The sequence below is a fragment of the Mercenaria mercenaria genome, chromosome 2 (genome assembly GCF_021730395.1).
Source record: "Mercenaria mercenaria strain notata chromosome 2, MADL_Memer_1, whole genome shotgun sequence".
In the NCBI taxonomy this organism is placed as follows: Eukaryota; Metazoa; Mollusca; class Bivalvia; order Venerida; family Veneridae; genus Mercenaria; species Mercenaria mercenaria.
In genome coordinates this window covers 70,351,024-70,371,915 of record NC_069362.1, presented here as the reverse complement: position 1 = coordinate 70,371,915, position 20,892 = coordinate 70,351,024, and the positions used below count along the sequence as shown (strand labels likewise).

Below are 20,892 nucleotides of genomic sequence, written 5' to 3'. Positions count from 1 at the left end.
CTCGCCCATAGTTTAGGTGAACTTTTTTCAACATGTTCATTTCCACCAAGTCTGGCATAGAGTGTATAGAGTGTATATACTTAACAGTATAACATTATGGTGTTGTAATATCAATGGTATCACAACACTTCGCTGCAATATTGATAGTATCAAAAATTTTGCTGTTCTGTGGAAAGAATTCTTCATGTGAGGAAGCCATCCAACTGGCTTACGGAAGGTCGGTGGTGTAGAAATAATACACAGAGAGGGGCACCTGGGGTCTTCCACCACCAACAAAGCTGGAAAGTTGTCATATGATGTATAATAGTGTCGGTACCACGTTAAACCCAACAAACTGTCTCTCAGGTCAGATCGCTCTGTGTCTGTACTAGTAGAGGATATATTTGGCGCCATGAGTGGCTGCTTTTGTGCTATGTAAAGCGCTTTGAACGTGATAATCATGAAAAAGACGGTATATAAATCAGGTATTATATTATTATTATTATTATTATTATTATTATTATTATATCAGAGACGGTCGAGGGTCATCAATTACATTAAATACCCTTTAGCCTGAGCTCGTAGTCTAACAATATGAATAACTTTTTTGCGCAGCATTATGTTTTAGAGTTATGTTATACGTGTTCATTCTAACCAACAAAGATCTTTCTTTTTGCTTTAAAAACGCGCTCAAAACTGTTGGAAGACATTATTGTGAAAGAACTTTGAGAGCTATTTGCCTGACAAAAATAACAGAACTCGTGCGTCCAAGTTTTAGGTACCATCTTCGAACTCGCGAATTGACTGAATATCGACTGCATGACATTTAATAGGTAAAACAAATTCCAAAATATTGAGATTCTGTAAAACATAATTCTCAATATTCTGTGCACCTTTTATTTTTGTCACTTAAGGGGACGCATATTGCTACATTCACAGTTCATACAGCAATGCGGAAGGGGTGCATATTCAAGAAATCGATGGTGGGAAAATAAAAAACATATTCCTAAACTGATATAATACTGATGGACACCTGTAATATTCAGTATTTTGTGGATAAGGATGTGGTACTATGAATGTAATAGGAAAACAGAGGTCTTTGTGAAAGTACATTCAACACAAAATATTAAGCTTTTGTATAAGGAAAATACAGGTTTTTTACAATAACAGTATTCCAAATAATGTTGAAGGGATGAGATTTTCTTTCTAACACACCAGGTTTGCTTAAACATGTAAAAATGTAACGCCACGTCTGTTCATCTCGGGATGGACGCCATATTTCTCATTGATAAAAAATGTAAACAAAAAAATCAGAGTGGGATTAGCATTGCAAGGGCATAACATGACATTCTACACAATGAATACCTTAGAACAGATATCTAAGATGCTACACAGGTCAGGCGGGTTAAATGCATAATGTCGATCACTTGAAATTCATCTTGAAAAGGTGGTTAATTTTAGTTTGTTTACATGGTTTTTAATTTTCCCACAACTTCTCGGCGATTCACTGCAAATGTATCACTGCGCCGGACGAAAGGTAACTCTAATAAACAACGGGAGACAACTTAGGTGTCAGCACGTGTACGATTTTTAAAAAAAAACATGTCGATGATTATAATTTCTTATCAAATAATGAATCCTATTCAGATATTCGTCTTTAATATTAGAAAATTATTAATTTCTGTGGACATTTGTCAAATAATATTACTTACAGTGGACTACTTTGCGCATCAAACTGGTTTCCGCTTCAGTTGTGAGGCACTTCCGTTATACTTTTTGACAACAATAACAAAACACAAAATGAATCAATAAAGTCACATATAAACCGACTGCTACTTAAATCAGTGTAAGTAAAGTTGTTGTTACAACATTATACATGTTCGTTACGATATGAGATAAAGTTTATCTTGAACTGCATAATCCATTAATTACGTTTAGATGATACTGCATTTACAACTTATTTGACCCCGTTTTTTTACGTGAATGACAGCATTCTCGTGCAACTCGTGCAAACAGAGTTATGAAAAGTATGGTGGAGAATTCAAGGACAAATTATAAATGACATTAAAGTGAGGATAACTGTATATTCGTCCAGTTTTGATCATTGACATTCCTGCTGTTTATTAGTAACTTTTGTCAACAAGATTAGAATGTTGCTTTTGCACATATACACATTGATTGGACCTCTCAACCAAATTTCATACCTTATTTTAGGGATTTTTAAGACAATACATTTTCAAAAGTTTGTTGAATGTGTTTTGATATTTAAGTGCATTGTAGTTCATGAATACCAAGTAAAAAAATTAATAATGGCAACATTTCTAGGCCTTTATTGTAAGCCACTAGATTTCTGTAACGATAAATGTTTAATGTATTAAGGGGAATATACTCTTTTAGTTTTGTAATGTGGCATTCCTTGACCACCGTATCTTTTCTTATGCACTACTTTGTAAACAAAGTAAATAATGTGTTTTAGCTCACATATGCGAAATGAAAAGCAAGACAGTGAACTTATTTCACATTCTTTCTTTAAATTAGAATCTGTAGGACATTGATAAATGTTTAGACAAAGTGAAGCACTATTATTTTCGCACCAAAAAGTCTTAATTGTTGACTTTGAATGTACACAAGAAGTCATACGTAATTCAACAATAACTTTCTTGTTTCAGTTTTTCTCATTTTTATTTTAGTGAGCAATCCTTTATGTACTTATAACAGTTGAAACAGTATTCATTTCATTTACCAAAACCTTGTACTTTTTTGCAGGTAAATTGTATAATACCCCACCCACTTTTTTCTAATTTCAAAGTATGCGTCCCCTTAAGATAATACATCTTATATGTTGTAACATTACGCAAAATAAACCATTAAATTCACTTTCTACAGTATGGCAATTTTGATTCAACTGAAAAAGGAAGTTATAATGTCTATAATTTATTTGCATGAGACATTTATTTAACAGATAATCCACAAATATGAAATTTTATTTTGAAACTCCACAATGTATTAGCCTGTTACAGTCATGTACATAATTACCATTCTCATAAGTGTTTGTGTATTATTCCAAATTTCATTATATACTTGCTTACGACTTATATTTCATACTTTGTATAAGGTGACATGTAGGCCCATTGGGCCGGGTGTTTAAGCTGCTATAATTAACAGTGTACAATACACATGCCACTATAATAAATGATATTTTATCTTACATATTCAATATATGTATACACATTCATTGATACTTTTATTTCCAAATTTGTTTTGCAAAATAACATTTCTAATATAAGAGTCAGTGAAACTCCAGACTTAATTTAAACTTGTGTAAAAGTTGAGAGATTCAGAATGGGACATCTGTGCTCACATTGAGTGTAATGTAAACCTGGCCCCATTTTCACGAAAAAACTTAAGTAGTTACTTAGTTAAGTCTGTTATTTTGAAGTCGAGCTTTTGCTTAAGTTATTGTTATTTAATGTTGATTTTTTTTTCTATAATAATGAAACTTATACTATGGTTAGTAGTATTTGTCTGCAGTACTTATTTCAGGCACACAAAATATGACACTTCTATTCAAGTACGATATAATGAACTTAAGAATTTGCTTAAGTATATTTCTTATTTCTGTACTTCGTTTTTTTTGTGTGTGTGTGTGTAAAATTCACAATTAGTGTGTTTTGATCAATGATTTAGTCATATACAGTTCTGATATAGATGGAAAAATCAACATAGAAGACGCATAAAGAGCAAAAACAAGTATTTGAAATAACAGAATAAGCTAAGCAATTACTTAAGTTTTTTCTTGAAATTGGGTACTGTTTTTATTCAGCATAGTTACTTTCTCTTAGGAACACGAACCTATTTTAATTAGTGAACGTTTTATCTCAAAATGATAAGTAATGTCCCTTATATACTTGAGATCGTTTACAGATGTACATGAAATAAGTATTATTCATGTTTATTTATGTATTCATGTATTACAAATAGTTTCTGACATCTGACATCCCTGAGAACTTAAGTGTGTGCTCTGCCTTTAATGGACAACATGTTTCTCTCTCTAATATAACTCCAAACAATGTAAATTCTCTATGCCCAGCATGAAATGCTATCTCTTGGTAATCCCTAAATATTGCATGCCAGTTATATTCAAATGTTTTTTTTTTTTATTTTTGTCTTACAAAAGCTATTTAAAATAATTGAATGTTGTATTATAAAGATGGCTTAAAAAGATACGTTTTATATTTTTTCATGTCTATGATTTTACGTGTCTATTGAATATCAGCATAATTCTGCTGATAACTTTGTTTATTTAAACAAATGAATGGATGTCAAGTAACGTTAGGGTGACTAACTGTTCGAAATTTAGCTTACTAATGACCGCGAGTTCACTGCCGGTCAGAAATGTGTTCAATTATTTGAGCTTTTATTTCTCTTTACGTCTTAGAATCCTAGGGAATTACCATATTCATAGAACTGTTCTAACGATCTCAGAGAGTCTGCGTTGTCTCCATTTCTGCGTAGTTAGGTTATATAGAAATTATTCCAGAAAAAAGTGGATAGGCAAACAGACTTTACATGTTTCTTTCGGTTTGACATTCGCATGTGAGCATATTTAGAGTTTAACACATTCCGAACATACAATTGATATATACGTATCTGTCAGTTTCCACGGAAAAACCGAGTGGAAAACAGACATTGATAATTGATTTCAATAGGTTAGGCAGAAAAACGTTAATTAAAATTCAGCAAAATAGAAGTATTTTACTATTTGGAAGTTCCACAGGGAATATCGTATGTGTAATAATTCATTTACAGTACTTACTAATTCTGTTCTGAAAGCATTTTGGCAGATATATCCACACATAACTTTCACCACACAGGAGAAACAAAGTATCGAGGATCAGCTTTAGTTTGTCATTTTATCCAAATATAATGATTAATGTTAAAAAATACTTTTTTTCTGGAAACATCCATGTTATTCTTTAACGTTCACTTTAATCTCGAACTCTCACGAGGCATGTATTCTCTAAACATTGACGGGATGACAAAGTGTGTGCAATTGTGTACAAATTTATAAGTTATAAACCATTCTGGGCAAATCTAAATACGTCAACATATCACATACCATTAAACGAGTTAAAGATAGGCTCTCGACATTCACGAGGTTTGACATTTTTCAAAGGTTCCAAACAATATACATGATCAGTCTCAATAAAGAATCAAAATATTAACTTGGATTCCTACCTACTTCAGGCTATTATTCACATTAAGTAAAGTAATATGTATGCTGCTAATTTACAATAAATAGTAACAAAATTGAGCTGAATCATCAGTAGCTGGGACACGGTGATTATTCACGTTTGACCGCCTAGGTAACACATAATATTAATCGTGGTGTTACAGACTTCTTCTTCTTCTTGTCGTTCGCATCTACACTTTCAGACCAGTAGCCTCGATGAAACTTATGGTTTGCCTAAGATCCTCAATGCCTCCATACAGTTTCTGGTGGATTGAGGTATCTATTGGCCAAGTCGCAGCTCGCTCCTGGTCGTGCCTTTTGCATCTCTGAAGTATATGCTCCGCAGTCTGATCTTCTTCACCACATGGACAAGTTGGCGATGATGTCAGTCTGTATTTCTTGTACATGTGAGCATTGAGCTTGTTGTGCCCTGAGCGGAGCCTGACCATCATCACTTGTTCAGACCGATCAAGGAGATGAAAAGCATCTTCTTCCATCCTTGGTCTCGTTAGTGCCTTGATGATGGTGACTTTCTCCTTGTAACTCACAGGTACTGTTGGTTGTTCTGACTGAGCTCCTAGCTTAGCCAATTTGTCTGCCTCTTCATTGCCTGCAAGTCCACAATGGGATGGAATCCACTGAAGTGCTACTTTGCAGGTCATACTCAGGCTCTGCATTCTCCTGGCTAGCTGCGGAGCTTTATTGTTGATCAGAGCTTCCATGACAGACAGTGCATCTGTGAAAAAGACGACTGAGGAGCTTTCTTCTGCCAAGTCTTCAACCATTGAGACGGCCTTCATGAGTGCTTCAGTCTCTGCATTATAGTTGCTTCAGTGTTTTCCTTTGGCTGCATGTAGTGTTTCTCTCTTGCCAGATGGGTACTGAATGAAAACTCCTGCTCCTCCATCTTTGACGGCGCATGTGGCTGATCCGTCTGTATAGACATGAGTCCATAATTCTGGAGGATAGTCTTCATTGATCATAGCAAGTGTGAGGCTCTTCCGAATGCCTTCATCCTCTTGCTTCCCGCGGTCAATACGAGGAACAGCAAGTCTCAAGTCACTGAGGCAGATCATTCGCTAGTGGGTTTATGATGTCTTCACTACCTAAGGGATCGTTGGAATGCTCAGCTCAGTTTTGAACTCTCGGTTGAGTTTCTTTGCCTCATGTACGAAGCTGCTACGTTTGAGCCGATTCTTTGTATAGCCATCTAGCTAGGCTTTCATGGGATGGTCTTGAAAAGACCTGAACTTCTCTGCTTGAAGCAGAACCTTTTGCATGTCTTCTGTCTTGTAACGGCTGTGTGCCTGTTAGCTTCTCCATGAAGGAGATTGGTGTAGACTTTGTAGCACCTGTCATGATCCGCAATGCTTGGTTCTGAACCTTGTCTAAAGCCTGTTGGTTAGTTTTGGCAGTAGTGCACCAGGCAGTTGAGCTATACTCTAAATGGGGTCTCACTGTTCCCTGATATACTGTCTTGAGTATTTGCTCGTTTGCTCCCCACGTTGTTCCAGCAAGTTTGCGCATCATGGCAAACTTTTTACGGGCCTTCCCTTCTGCTTGACTAATGTGGTGCTTCCAGGTTAGCCGTTTGTCAAAGGTCACTCCAAGGTATTTGCCTCGTCTGCTTCAATCAGCGAAGTATTTCCCATCTTGATTTTACCCGCCCTCTGCTTTGACGACAGGGAGAACGAGGAGGACGATTTCTCTGTATTGATCGATACACACCAATCTTCAGCCCAAGCTGAAAGCTTGTTGATGGCTTCAGACGATAGGTAACTTGATAAATAGCTCGCACCTTGCAATGATCACCATGTTGAATATCAGTACTAGTAGCCCCATGTACTATTTTGCGTCTTGCTTGCTTTTTTCTATGGAAAATACAAGATACATGTTTCCTACTTTGAAATACATTGATCTCCTTACTGTCATTGGCCAAGTTTGATCACCTGTTGATGTAACTATAGTTAAACTATTGTTGCATGCACCAAACTGCCGTCAGTTAAATGAATATGGCATATTTTAACTTTAGTTCAAATAATAGGTGAGCGTAATTGTAAAATAGTTTCAAAACGGCGGAGAAAGTCGGGGATGTGGAAATACAGCATTGTTAGTGTTTTACTTTAATTTATTGCTCTTAATTGTTATTAAAAGTTATCTGGAACACATATACAAAGAAAATGCGAGCGAAGTTTCTATCAGTTATATAGGTGGGGATAAAACTCGGTCATATCTTTGTAGCTGAAACAATCAGCTTCAGAGACGTTTCTTCACGAAACAGATTTATTCTACGGTATGTAAAGCTTCTGTACTTTAGTATAACATGATGGTATAAACATCAATGAATAAGTTATATGACTTAAGCCCTCATCGCTTTAGGTTTGAATTCTCGCTTGGGCTGTATAATACTTTTATACGAGACAGCCATCCATCTGGTTTGCGGAATGCCAGTGATTCTATTAAGGTGCTTATAAGACTAAGTAAAACATACATGAATTAACCTTAAGCCTGCTGGTAGCAAGTGTTCTGCCTTTGCGACAAGTCCAGATCAAGATCAACCTGCGCATCCGTGCAGGCTGATCATGATCTGCACTGTTCGCTATACAGTCAATAAATTTTCCATGAACAACCCTTCGAATAATATAAATGGTAGATCTACTGCCCAAATTGAATGATGGACCAGTCCATTTTAAAAATTTAGCAGTCTACAGGTTAAGGATGACGAATACAAAAAATGTCTTTACGATTAAAACCTTATAACAGTACATGTATTTACCATCAAAATTCAACCGGCGGGTAGTTTAACAGACGACTAAAGTTTCAAACAACTGGGCCCAGGACAAAGGCAGAAACACTCCTTATTCTTCGAATAGTCGTGTTATATAGTTACTTTAAAAGGGGCACCCGATTTTGGTTCGAATGATTGTTTAATCAGAGGCAATATGCAGAACATAATTATATCATATCAAAACTCTCAAATCTAAAAAAATGTAAGCGTGTTTCAAGTAACATGGCCTTTCATTGTACAAGTCGGTCTTAACACGAAAGTAAAGCAATAAAGTTCAGAAAGAAAAATGACCACAAGCAATATTAGATATAGCACGAGCTTTATTTCTATTAAATATTGTAATGGTGGTCAATCACATTTAATCAACATTTAATGACATTTTATGCCCCCGAAGGGAGGCATATAGTTTTTGAACCGTCTGTCAGTCTGTCGGTCTGTCGGTCTGTCAGTCTGTCCGCAATTTTCGTGTCCGGTCCATATCTTTGTCATCCATGGATGGATTTTCAAATAACTTGGCATGAATGTGTACCACAGTAAGACGACGTGTCGCGTGCAAGACCCAGGTCCGTAGCTCAAAGGTCAAGGTCACACTTAGACGTTAAAGGTCATTTTTCATGATAGTGCATTCGTGTCCGGTCCATATCTTTGTCATCCATGGATGGATTTTCAAATAACTTGGCATGAATGTGTACCACAGTAAGACGACGTGTCGCGTGCAAGACCCAGGTCCGTAGCTCAAAGGTCAAGGTCACACTTAGACGTTAAAGGTCATTTTTCATGATAGTGCATTCGTGTCCGGTCCATATCTTTGTCATCCATGGATGGATTTTCAAATAACTTGGCATAAATGTGTAACCACAGTAAGACGACGTGTCGTGCGCAAGACCAGGTCCCGTAGCTCAAAGGTCAAGGTCACACTTAGACGTTAAAGGTCATATTTCACATAGTGCATTATGGGCGTGTCCGGTCCATATCTTTGTCATTCATGCTTGGATTTTAAAAATATTGGGCATGGATGTGTACCACAGTAAGACGACGTGTCGCGCGCAAGACCCAGGTCCGTAGGTCAAAGGTCCTAAACTCTAACATTGGCCATAACTATTCATTCAAAGTGCCATCGGGGGCATGTGTCATCCTATGGAGACAGCTCTTGTTTACTTTTTGCATATTCTGGTAGAAAATTATTTAAGGAACAAAAAGACCGATTACATAGAGTTAGATTCCTATTTGAAATGTATATTTCATTATTTTTATAAAATTTTGTAATTACTCCCCTTTAATATGAAAGTATATAAAAAGCTGGGTATTCCTTTTTATTTCGATAGAATGTCTAGTTTTACATTTGCATTTGATAGACATATCAACTATTGAACAATCTGAACCAAAATGCAAGTTTTTAAGCTGTGTGTAGCTTCTGAATTCATTTATTTCCAATCTATCTTGGTTGCGCAACCAAGATAGGCAAAGGGAGGTAATAATAATTTTTCAAACTTGCGTTTCTAATGAATTCCATCTAAATACATAATTTTTAATGCAAATATTTTACAAATATATTACACTATGTCTAATATTTATACATTTCCTTAGGCAAAGTATGTTTATCAAATTTATACTTATGATAAAATAACTCTATCTTGGTTGGGCAACCAGGATAGGAAAATTAAATTTTAAAAATACGTCCAGTGAAAATCTGATTTGTATTAAGTGTTAAGTGAACATAAATGAGTGTAAATGATCAGATGCTAAAGTTTCGAACAAATCCGTTACATGGCCAAAATCTGATTATCCACCTTTAAATATGTTGATAATAATCTATAAGTAAGATCATGTTACAAGATTGGAGCAGCTGAAATGATCATGAGCAAAGATTTTAGTAACAAGTTCATTAGGGTCTAAAACTCAAGAGGGAGATATTGTTTTGTGGAAAATAAATCATATCCCGAAGTTCTAGGTCTGGTATTTTCAAAACAGGTGAACCGAAGTAACAATTTTAACTAATAAATAAAACATTCAAGTGCCATTATTTAAATACATTGCAATGGAAAGTTACATTTCTTACTCTGCTTAGTGTTGAATTCATCCAGATAGCTTACGGAAGGCCTGCTCATGGGTGAAATAATGCTAGGGGTTGAGGCTCAAAGCGTTTTTCTCCACCATCAAAATCTGAAAAGTCTCCTTATGAATAACAGTTGTGTCGACGTGACGCAAAATCAAACAAAAACATAAATAGATTGTTTCAAGATGCATAACTTTGTCTAACCGTTGCTGGAATCAAACGTTATCATGATCAAAACATCGTGTGTCCAAGTTTAAAATACTTTTTGACGGATTCGGCGTGATTTTTTTCCGAATCGGCTGGACGCCTAACAATAACAAAATGTAAGTAATGCCGGGCATCCTTAGATTTCTTTTATGTAAATTGCGGCCCTTTTTTCAATTGCAGGAATACACCGGATAAATATGTGAACTATTTTGATGTACGTTACGAAAACATAAAATTACAGGAAACATATATACCACTTAAGATGTTTTCTGATCCTCAATCTAATTTCTTCGCTATTTATGGAATTCTATTTAAGTTGAACAAGCTATCAATACATTTACTTTTATTAGAAACTTCTTTTATAATAAATCTTCAAACACGCAATTTTGCTCTCTGAACTGAAAACTTGTTTTTGTATTCTCTTATTTTCTTATGAGTCTGGTTTCTGGTTATTTTTGTCTAATTTTCTTCCCATTAAAGAACTTTGAAACTCGCAAACTAATTTTGAACACAGAATGGTAGAACTTCTCGTTATGGAAATGCCAATATGGCTAGGGATAATGTCTGCACAATTTTATTTTACTTTGAAGGGACCTGTATCATGGTCGATGTACACATCAAGCCTAAGCGTATGAGATTGCTCCGTTTTTTTGCATTTTAGAGATAAACTACCGCATTCAAAAGATTAAGACAAATAGAGGACCTAACACAAGGTGAAATTTCCTACTGTACGTAAATTGAAATTGTGTTTTATTTAAACAGTTTTAATATCGTAAGAAACTACACAGTTTTCCATTTTCTGCGTGTAAAAGAAAAACTACAAAACAAAACGTACTTTTTACCGTTACATGCTTTATAGTATATTACATTCGTAAGAACTTACATGTACTACTCCAAGTTATTTAGAGTTTTAATTAGTTTCTCGAAATGAGTTACTGATTGAACTGCACCTGCAGTATTGCGTAAGTTACCAAGCCTGTTGAGGAATAAGTACAAAAGCACCAAAAAGAAACAACTTGTCACTATAGTATTGACTTCTCCTTATTCTCTTTGGTGGCATTTTCCTGCATGAAAGCTTGATTGCAATTTTGTATAAGAGAAATTGATTGAATTAAGCAAAATTAGTGCTCGTGTTTTTTTTTTCTTTTGCAGTTTTTAAGCATCACATTCAGTGCCTCTTAGTTCATTTTCCATTGATAGAGGTAGTCGATAAAAAATAATAAGATGCAGCTCTTCAGTGTTGTCACTGAGACTGCATCTCACACCAACTACACAATAAAATATCACTCTTTGTTAGACAAAGTGAATAAAAGGCAAAATTACAAGATCCTTCAAAATTTTAACTTGTTTTTACAACATGGAATGATGGAAATGATTTTCACTGGAAAACAAAACAGATGTTGATATTCTAGAAGGAAAGAAAATTAAGCCCAGAAGTACCACTTTTAATTTGATTATCTTGATACATCCCTCTACGTTTGAAGGCAAATAAGCAACATTGCAGCCTTATTTATATTAACCCTTAACCTGCTATATTTCTATAATGGACTAGTCCATCTTTCAATTTGGACAGTACCACTTATTACTCAAAGGGGTTTTCACTGAAAATTTACTGACTGAATAGCGAACAGTGCAGACCATGATCAGACTGCACGGATGTGCAGGCTGATCTTGGTCTGCACTGGTCGCAAAGGCAGAATCATCTGCCGCCAGCAGGCTAAGGGTTAAGCAGCCAGCCAGTCAAGGGAGAGACCATGTGCATGATACTTACGAAGTCTTTAATGATGTCTTCTCATCAGACCAACTGACACAAATTAGACGTTCTCTGTTGATATATGTCAGCATTATTCTGACGTAGTTATTCGCTTGGTCTACACATAAATAGGTAAAAATTCCGCCTTTCATTCCATATAAACAGACACACATCCAGTATTCAAGTATGAGTGAAATATTTATTTATTCAGTTTAAACATATTTATTTCGGAAATTACATTACACTTACATTTCACAAATAGGAACACACCACAAGTACAAAAAGGATTAGAACGAAAGAAAAATTATAGAGTTCTTCTCCCTGTATAACTATGGCGGAATTTTAAAACAAGTAGTTGTAATATAATGTAAATATATTTATATTTATATTTATATAAGGGCCCCGTGCTGTTATGAACAATGCTTTCTACGGAAAAACAATTAGAGACTGAATTTATTAAATCAACGTCGTATCAGTTTGATGGCTCACTTATCAGTAAAGAACTTTAAAACAGTGTAATGTAAAAACATCCTATGCTGTTGCTTCGTTTGGCAATTCTGTTTAAATTGAACAAGGAAGCTATAGTGTCTGTGATTTATTTGCATGAGATATTTCTTAAACAGATAATCCACAAAGACGAAATTTCATTTTGAAAAAAAGTTATGTTCAAATGCTTTTTATATATCTGCCTGTCAAGACTGCGCCAACAGAAACTACAGCAAAACGTTAGATTTGAAAATATTTTGTTCATGTCTATTATTTTACATGTGTTCTTAGAATACTGGCATGATTCTGCTGAAAGGTTTGTTTATTTGAACCCTTTAACATCATTAATACATGTATGTAAAGTAACGTTGGGATAAATAATTGTAAATTTACTTTACTTATGAGCACAAGTTCACTGCCAGTCAGAAATGTGTCAAGAAACCTGTTTTAAACATTTGAGCATTTATTTCTCTTTATGTCTTAGAAGCATCTGGAATTAGCATATTCATAAAATTATTCTAACGATCTAAGAGTCTGCGTTGTCTCCATTTCTGCGTAATTAGGTTATATAGAAATTATTCCAGAAAAAGTGAATAGGCAAACAGAATTATGTGTTGTAATTTTGCTGTTGCTTTCGGTTTGACATGTGCATGTGAGTATATTTAGAGTTCAACATTTTCCAAACACACAGTAGATATATACATAGCTGTCAATTCGCACGGAAAATTGGAATGGAAAATAGACATTGATTATTGATTTCAAAAGGTTAGGCAGAATAACGTTACTTGAAATTCAGCGAAATAGAAGCATTTTACTGTTCCATAGGGAATATCGCATGTGTAATAATTCATTTACAGTACTTACTAATTCTGTTTTGAAAGCATTTTGGCAGATATATCCAGATATAACTTTCACCATACAGGAGAAACAAAGTATCGAGGATCAGCTTTAGTCTGTCATTTTAACCAAATACAATGATTAATGTTAAAAAAGACCTTTTGTCTCGTAACATCCGTGTTACTCTTTAACGTTCACTTTAATCTCGAACTCTCACGAGGCATGTATGCTCTAAACATTGAAGGAACGACGAACTGTGTGCTGTTTGATTTCAGATTTAACAAACCATTCTGTGCAGATCTAAATACGTCAATATATCATATAAACTTGAATGAGTTAAATATAGGCTTACACATGTTTCACTTGGCATTCGTAATTGGCATTTGTCTAGGGTTCTAAACAATACAGGGTCCGTCTCAATAAAGAAGCAAGATTTTATATTGGATACCCACGCACTTGAGGCAATTAGGGTCGATTATTGCCTTCTTCCGGGCAGCAACAAAGTATATGTATGTTACTAACGTAACAAAATGGAGCCGAATTATCTGTAGCTGGGACAAGGTGATTGTTCACGCTTGACCGCCTAGATACCCCGTAACGTTATTTTGACAGCGTTACAGACAATATATAACATAACGTTATCGTTCAGTGATATTCACTGGAGTTATGGCCCTTAAATTATGGCATTTTACAATTTCTGCTTAGTAAGTGGAGGGAAACATACATTTTCTTGAAAAACAGTCTACTTTTCTTAAGTTTCTACTCAGAACGTGATTACACATTCCCTTTAAAAGCCTAGATCTTGGCAGTGGGTCAATGGATTTCTGTCTTCTTTAGCACAGTTGGGGGCTAATGACTATCACAGTATGGTTCAAATAAACAAGGGTCATTGTTTATTGGAAAGTCAGTCTACCTTACAAGACTATAGTGAGAAGGGGAGACGGTGTATTTTATTTAATGAATATGTGATAACTTTAAAAGTTTTACCCTTTTTTTGGCATTTTTTAAGTTTTTATTTTTTCAAGTTCTGTCTGGAAATGTTTGATATTGTAACTATGCACAGCGTTCCACTTTCTTGTGCTAGAATACCCATAATAAATTTACATGTACCTGAAATCCCTAACCCATATCACGCCTCCATCCCACTCGATCCCCTTTCAGCTATTCATAAGAATGTTGCGACAAAGGTCTGACCAACTGCGGGATGCAGGGCTATATTGTATGAAATACATGTTATTCCATGGAGCTCATTTAGAGTTTAAATTAATTTCTCGAAATGAGTTACTGAATGAACCGCAAGTTGAAGAATAAGTGCAAAAGCACCAGAAAGAAACAACTTGTCAATATAGTATTTGGCTTCTCTGTAATAGCAGTGTTTCTCTTTGGTGGCATTTTCCAGCATGGCAGTTTGATTGAAATTTTGCATGAGAGAAATTGATTAAATTAAGCAAATTAGTGTGCGTTATTCTTTTAACAAACTTGCAGTTTTTAGACGCATTAGAGGAGAAAGTCAAAATAAAGCACTTCGATATTATCATTAAAATTGCATCTCGCACCAACTTCACAATAAAGATATCACTATTTGTTAGACAAAGATAAACTGAATAAAAAACAAACTTTAAAGATCCTTCCAGACTTTTACAACATGGAAATGATTTTCACTTGAAAACAAAGCAGATGGAAATATCCCTTTTAATTGATTATCTTAATATTACCCTCTACGTTTGACTAAGCAACATTGTAATCTAATATGTTTTAGGCAGCCGGTCAAGGGAGGAACACAGTCTGTCTGTTTAGAGCAGGTTGCTACCTAAGACAAGATAGAATTTGAGCAGGTTGCTACCTAAGACAAGATAGAATTTGAGCAAAATGTCAATTTCGGTCTGCTTAAGGCAAGTGGTTGCTTAGTGCAGATGGTCACTAAGGCAGGTATTAATGTAAACATATTTTGCATATGTGCATGGTACTTATGAAGTCTTTAGTGATTTGAAGTCAGCGACCTTGGCTGAGTGGTTAAGGTCGCTGACTTCAAACCACTTGCCCCTCATCGATGTGGGTTCGAGCCTCACTCGGGGCGTTGAATTCTTCATGTGCGGAAGCCATCCAGCTGGCTTACGAAAGGTCGGTGGTTCTACCCAGGTGCCCGCTCGTGATGAAATAATGCACGGAGGGGCACCTGGGGTCTTCCTCCACCATCAAAGCTGGAAAGTCGCCATATAACCTGTGATTGTGTCGGTGCGACGTTAAACCCAACAAAAATAAAATAAATAAAATAAACTTCCCATCAGACGAACTGGCACAAATTAGACGTTCTGTTGATATATGTCAGCATTATTCTGACGTGGTTATTCGCTTTGTTGGCAAATTAGTGGATCCATTATTCAAATCAGAAGACAGCTTTATCTGTTTCGTAGTCTTAGACAGAAAGACTTTTCAACAGTGGTTTGTTTGATTAAACAAATATGTTGCTTAAATTACTAAATTTCGTGACATGTATGGATTTGTCTTCCAATCTCATAATGGAAGGCAGAATGGAAGTCGAAAAGGGCCGTAACGGCTTCTGCTATAATATTTTACTATAATATATAACAAATATTCCTTAAAGTGAGCTTCAGGGGATTCGGGGTGCAGGTCGATGCCAGCCTCAAGGGTGAATTTACCATTATCATCATGCTATAAATTGTAACGTAAAATATAGTTTTATTGTAGTGTACACTACATGTTGAAACATTAATATTTAAGGTGAAATAGCACTTTGTATTATTTTTACAACCCGCATATGATTTTGATATCATATAAAGGTAGAAGTTATCCCAGGCATGAAAGTGTAACTGTTTTCTTGGTTATTAGTGAAACTTTTTAGCGATGCCGTCGCAAACATTACCATGCACGTCTGTTTTGGCGCCACGTTAAAAAGCGATAAAAAATCGGTTTATTTTCTCTCATTTGCACATCCTTTCATCAACTAGTTTGATGTATGTAATCCAAGCTTTAAATTACACGAAATATACCACTTAACATCTTCCCTTCCCATCAATCTTACTTTAATGAGAAACATTAATAGATAATCCTTTAATAATAAATCTTCAAGCACGCAATTTCGTTTTCCAAAATTTTATACTATTTCGTACCCCTTAATTTTCTTTGCCAATATCTATCTTTTATTAGTGATGAAAATGAAAGTATTCCGAAAATAAGACAGAGGCCATGCTTCCGCTTATACATCAAGATAAAATGTTAACTTAAAATGTAGATAAACATAATGTGGGTAGAGATGTGTCTTTAATCTATATCTGATAGAGAAAATGGATATGATATACATATTGGTAAACTAGTTTTGCGTCATCATTCCTTGAAATATAGTTAATTAGCAGATGTAAATTTTTTTTTTTGGGGGGGGGGGGGGGGTTGTTGTTGTTATTGTTTTTTTGTGTGTTTTTTTTTTCGTTTTAGAATTGAATTAGCAAATTAAAAAACATAAATCGTATTACTGAAAAAAAAATCTTAACTGGACGTAAGATAACGTATAATACCTTGAAGCAAATTTGCGTACTAAAGTCGAAGGTCTAAAGGAGAAAAGGGAACCAAAACAGGGACCATTTGGTCTAGGAATAAGCCTGTAATTCGGATACAAAAGAACAACAGCTGACGGAGAACAGCAGCGCCCAGGTAATCAAAAGTCGTCACTAGAGAAGTTATGAAATAATGTAAACACAGACATGAACAAGTAAAAAAGGCAAAAATTCTGAGTCGTGGAACTTTTCTGTCTAAAAACGCGTAATGAGATGACAAATAACACCAACAAGATTGCAGACTTGAAAACGAGGCATAACTTGTGAAAGGCAAAATAAATTTATGGGACCAGTACACTTCATTTCATCAAAGTGAACGAAAACGTTAAGTTAAAATCCCTTCCCCAAAATGTGATTGCTGAGATACTATCTTACTTAGAAAAAATCACCAAAAATTGCTTAGGTGGAAAAGGCTCATACCTTTGATAAAATGCAAAAAAAAAACAAAAAAAAAAAAAAAAAACAGTTATGGAACTTGTACATTGCAGGTCAGTTCAAATGTTTAAAGTTTCAATCTTTATCTTTAAGTGGATATTAAGCTGCAACCTCAAATATAAAACTTATACAAATCAGGACGCCGATGCCAACGTATTGGTGAGTGCAATACAGCTCTGTCTATGCTGTGTAGTCGAAAGAAGTCCGAAGTAAATATATCCTAATCATTTCGTTTTTGCACAATTTTGTAAAGAACAAGTCCTTTTATCACACTTTTTTACTGCTAAAATATAGGTTTTCATGTTTATAATGTACACGATGAACCCGTTAAGTTGAGGCAAAGTGCAAACGCACGTATTTTTAATATAGGAGACTACCGCAGACATGAAACAACTGTGTGTATAAAATAACATGAAAAACATTATTTTTCGTGTGTTTCCTTAATCTGTTTGGACACGATAGTAGATTAGAGTGATGCAGCTAGTATAAGCTTAAAACTTAGTTGACTAAATATACATGAAGTCTATATAGCAGTACAATGTTACGAATTCTAATGTTTTATGGCATTTTTGTCCACACAATCTTCAATGATTTGGTTGTTCTATCGTTACTTTTTTCAATTTAGCAGTTATATTGTAAAGATATTGCTGATATTGTGCGTTTTGATTGACCTGGCGAGGCGGGGTTTCGCGACGGTCCACTGCATTACTACGCAGGATATGTAGTATATTCGGCAACCTGATTTCTTATTCAGTGGCCATCTACAGATATATTGCTCTACCTATTTTGCACGTTTTATGAGATTTCAATTATTTGCACAAGTCAGAAATTAACTCCGCCCCGCCAGGTTGAATAACACGAACAACAGGTTAAAGCATAGCAAAAGTTCCTTCTAGGGCATATCTATATAAATATAAAATGATCATCTTGTAAAATTTTGGTTGCAATGTCTGTTTTATACAGCCAAAAAAAATCAAGTTAGTATTTACGCTAGTTATTTTACATAAATTGTTAAATCCAACAACAAATTAAATCTGTTACCACTTTCAGTAGAGTAAATACGGCAATAAGACATTGACCTGGTTAATCATTTACGATTCGATGCGTGAATAAGTTAGAGGCTCGCAATGGGGTTTGTTTTCATATATTAACTATGCATTTCAAGGTAACGATAATATTTAGTTGTTTACATTTAAATTTGCTGATATATGTCTATCTGGTCGACTGAATGTATGTTATATTCCTCAAGAGGAGGAAATAACATCCTCGGGTTTAGTTATATGTAATCCACGGAATGCGTTCAGTCAGAGAGTCGCCTCAATTAGAAAATAATAGTCTAACGTCAGAGGTTATTTCTAAGGTCACGGAGTTTTATTGGCCACTTTGTAATGACAACAGCTTTCGGTATCAGTAGCTCAGTCAAGAGTGACTTATTGAACTATAATATTCCTTCTCAAGAGAAGGAATAATAATATATATAAAGCGAATGTCTTTTGTTGTTGTTTAATTTTGTAAGAACGCAACGGCACGTCAACTACATTCTCATCCGTCAAAATTCAGAGACAACTAGGGAACCATGATAGTCCTCTGGTTATGCGAGAAAGGCCAGTCAACTGAGGAAATTCTTCTTACTGTGATTTGATAGAATTTTTCCCAATATATATTTTTTTGCCATTAGCAGAAACATCTAACGTTTTTATTCAGACACCGTAAATGCAGATTGATGTCACGGAACATTACCTCTTCTGACAAAAGAATTATGTTTGAATTCTTTACTACTCTACTGCATTTCATGCATTCTGTTATCTTTTTTTTTTTTCTCTCTTTTTTTTAATTCGTGAGATTGCTGTGGACATGACTGCTGGCTTAAGTGTTATTCCTAACTGTTTAAGTACTGCATTTCAGTAACAATGTTTTATGAATTCATGTGCAAAAAAAAATGAAGTTTTAGTGAAGTTTTAGTGAAGTTTTAGCTTTTAACAAACAACAAAAAATACCCCAAAGGTATCATAATTTTCATAACATTAAAATGCATCGTCTTAGTACCTTTTCTCATTACATTCTCGAACGCAACTATTGATGTATCACTGATGTTCCTACGTTTAAAATTGTGTCAAATTCTACACTGTGGAACATTTTTTTACACGCAAAAATGCCACAAAATGTGTGATTTTTATATGTAAATCTAAAGGACGAATATTTTCAAATCGGTCTAACAAAATGTCTAGCACAAGACCTTATCATTTTTACAGGCTGAATTTCCTTCTCATATAATGAAGCGATTTAAGAAAATTCTATATTTTAGAATATATTTTCTTTCAAACGTGCAGACTACATAATACACATATACATATTCAATATTTAAACTTTCAAACTGAAATGAATAGTCCATACATTATAAAAACATAGATATTCAGAAAACATAAAATCTAGTAAAAATTATATCCATCTTCGAGCCAGCGAAAATGTCAAAAACCATTTTCTTTTCATCTACATTTTGATATATCTTTTAAATGTATCGTATTGAGATGATCAGAATGATTACATGATGTAGGAGTTCATCATTTATAGTGACCGATGAGTCGTGAAAATAGATGGGGCGAACTAAGGCTGTTCAGCGACATATACAATCATATGGTGTATTTATATACATGGATGTTGTATACATGGAGTATTTCGTCTACATGTATGTTATGCTCTTTATTTGTTCTGTTCATCTTCTTCCTTGTGAGGTACTAGTAGACGTCGTTTGACGTGAATAGTTTTGTGTTTTAATGTTTTGGCATTTTGTAAATGCATACTATATATGCTTACTGCACATGTATGTACTCAGGTAAATTCTCCTGCTCGAACTGCCATTGGTCATTTTAAACAATCATTATTGAATATTAATGTAAAACATCTGCCACAGCATCAGCACACGGTCATCTCTTTTAACACGTTAAAATCCGGCTTTATATGTTTTTTTTGTCGCAGAAAATGTATCTATGCAACATTATATACGTATCCATCACTTACAGACTGTCAGGTTGGCTTCTGTCGTATTAAAGCATAAAGCAGTTCTAAAATGAAAGTGTGGATTCCTCCATAAAATTCCGAAATTAAGCTTCCTAAAACATGAGGGTTTTATAACAAAGTTATAAGTAAAACATAGCATTTTGTCAAGCAAGTATATTTGCAAGTAAAAGCGTGAGAACTCGTAGAAATATTCTTGATTAATCTACAAAATTTTAACGCACTGATTTCAAATGCATATCATTTTTAATGATTATCACCAAACGGCCATTTATTCTCGTATCACTCGGCCATTTTTAGCAATGGTCTCGTCAAAGACACTTGCTTCTGTTAGGCTAAATCTGAAGACACTCGATTAAAGCCTTAAGATTTGGACCGCCAAATTCGCATGAAGAAAGTAGTCCCTGGTTAACAAAAAGAAATAGAAAAAGTGGACACTCCACAGATCGTTCAACACGACAAAAAAGAAAATGTTGCAGGCTCGGTTTGATAGAGCCTTTTCATAGCAGCGGTAAGCATTTTTGATATCAG

General features: G+C 34.9%; 1 protein-coding gene across 4 annotated transcripts in view; it reads left to right on the top strand.

Moving 5' to 3' along the window:
• The window catches only part of LOC123564244 (BAI1-associated protein 3-like), a 408,668-nt gene that overhangs the window by 211,030 nt on the left and 176,746 nt on the right, over nt 1–20,892 (top strand). The gene's annotated exons all lie outside the window — the stretch shown is intronic.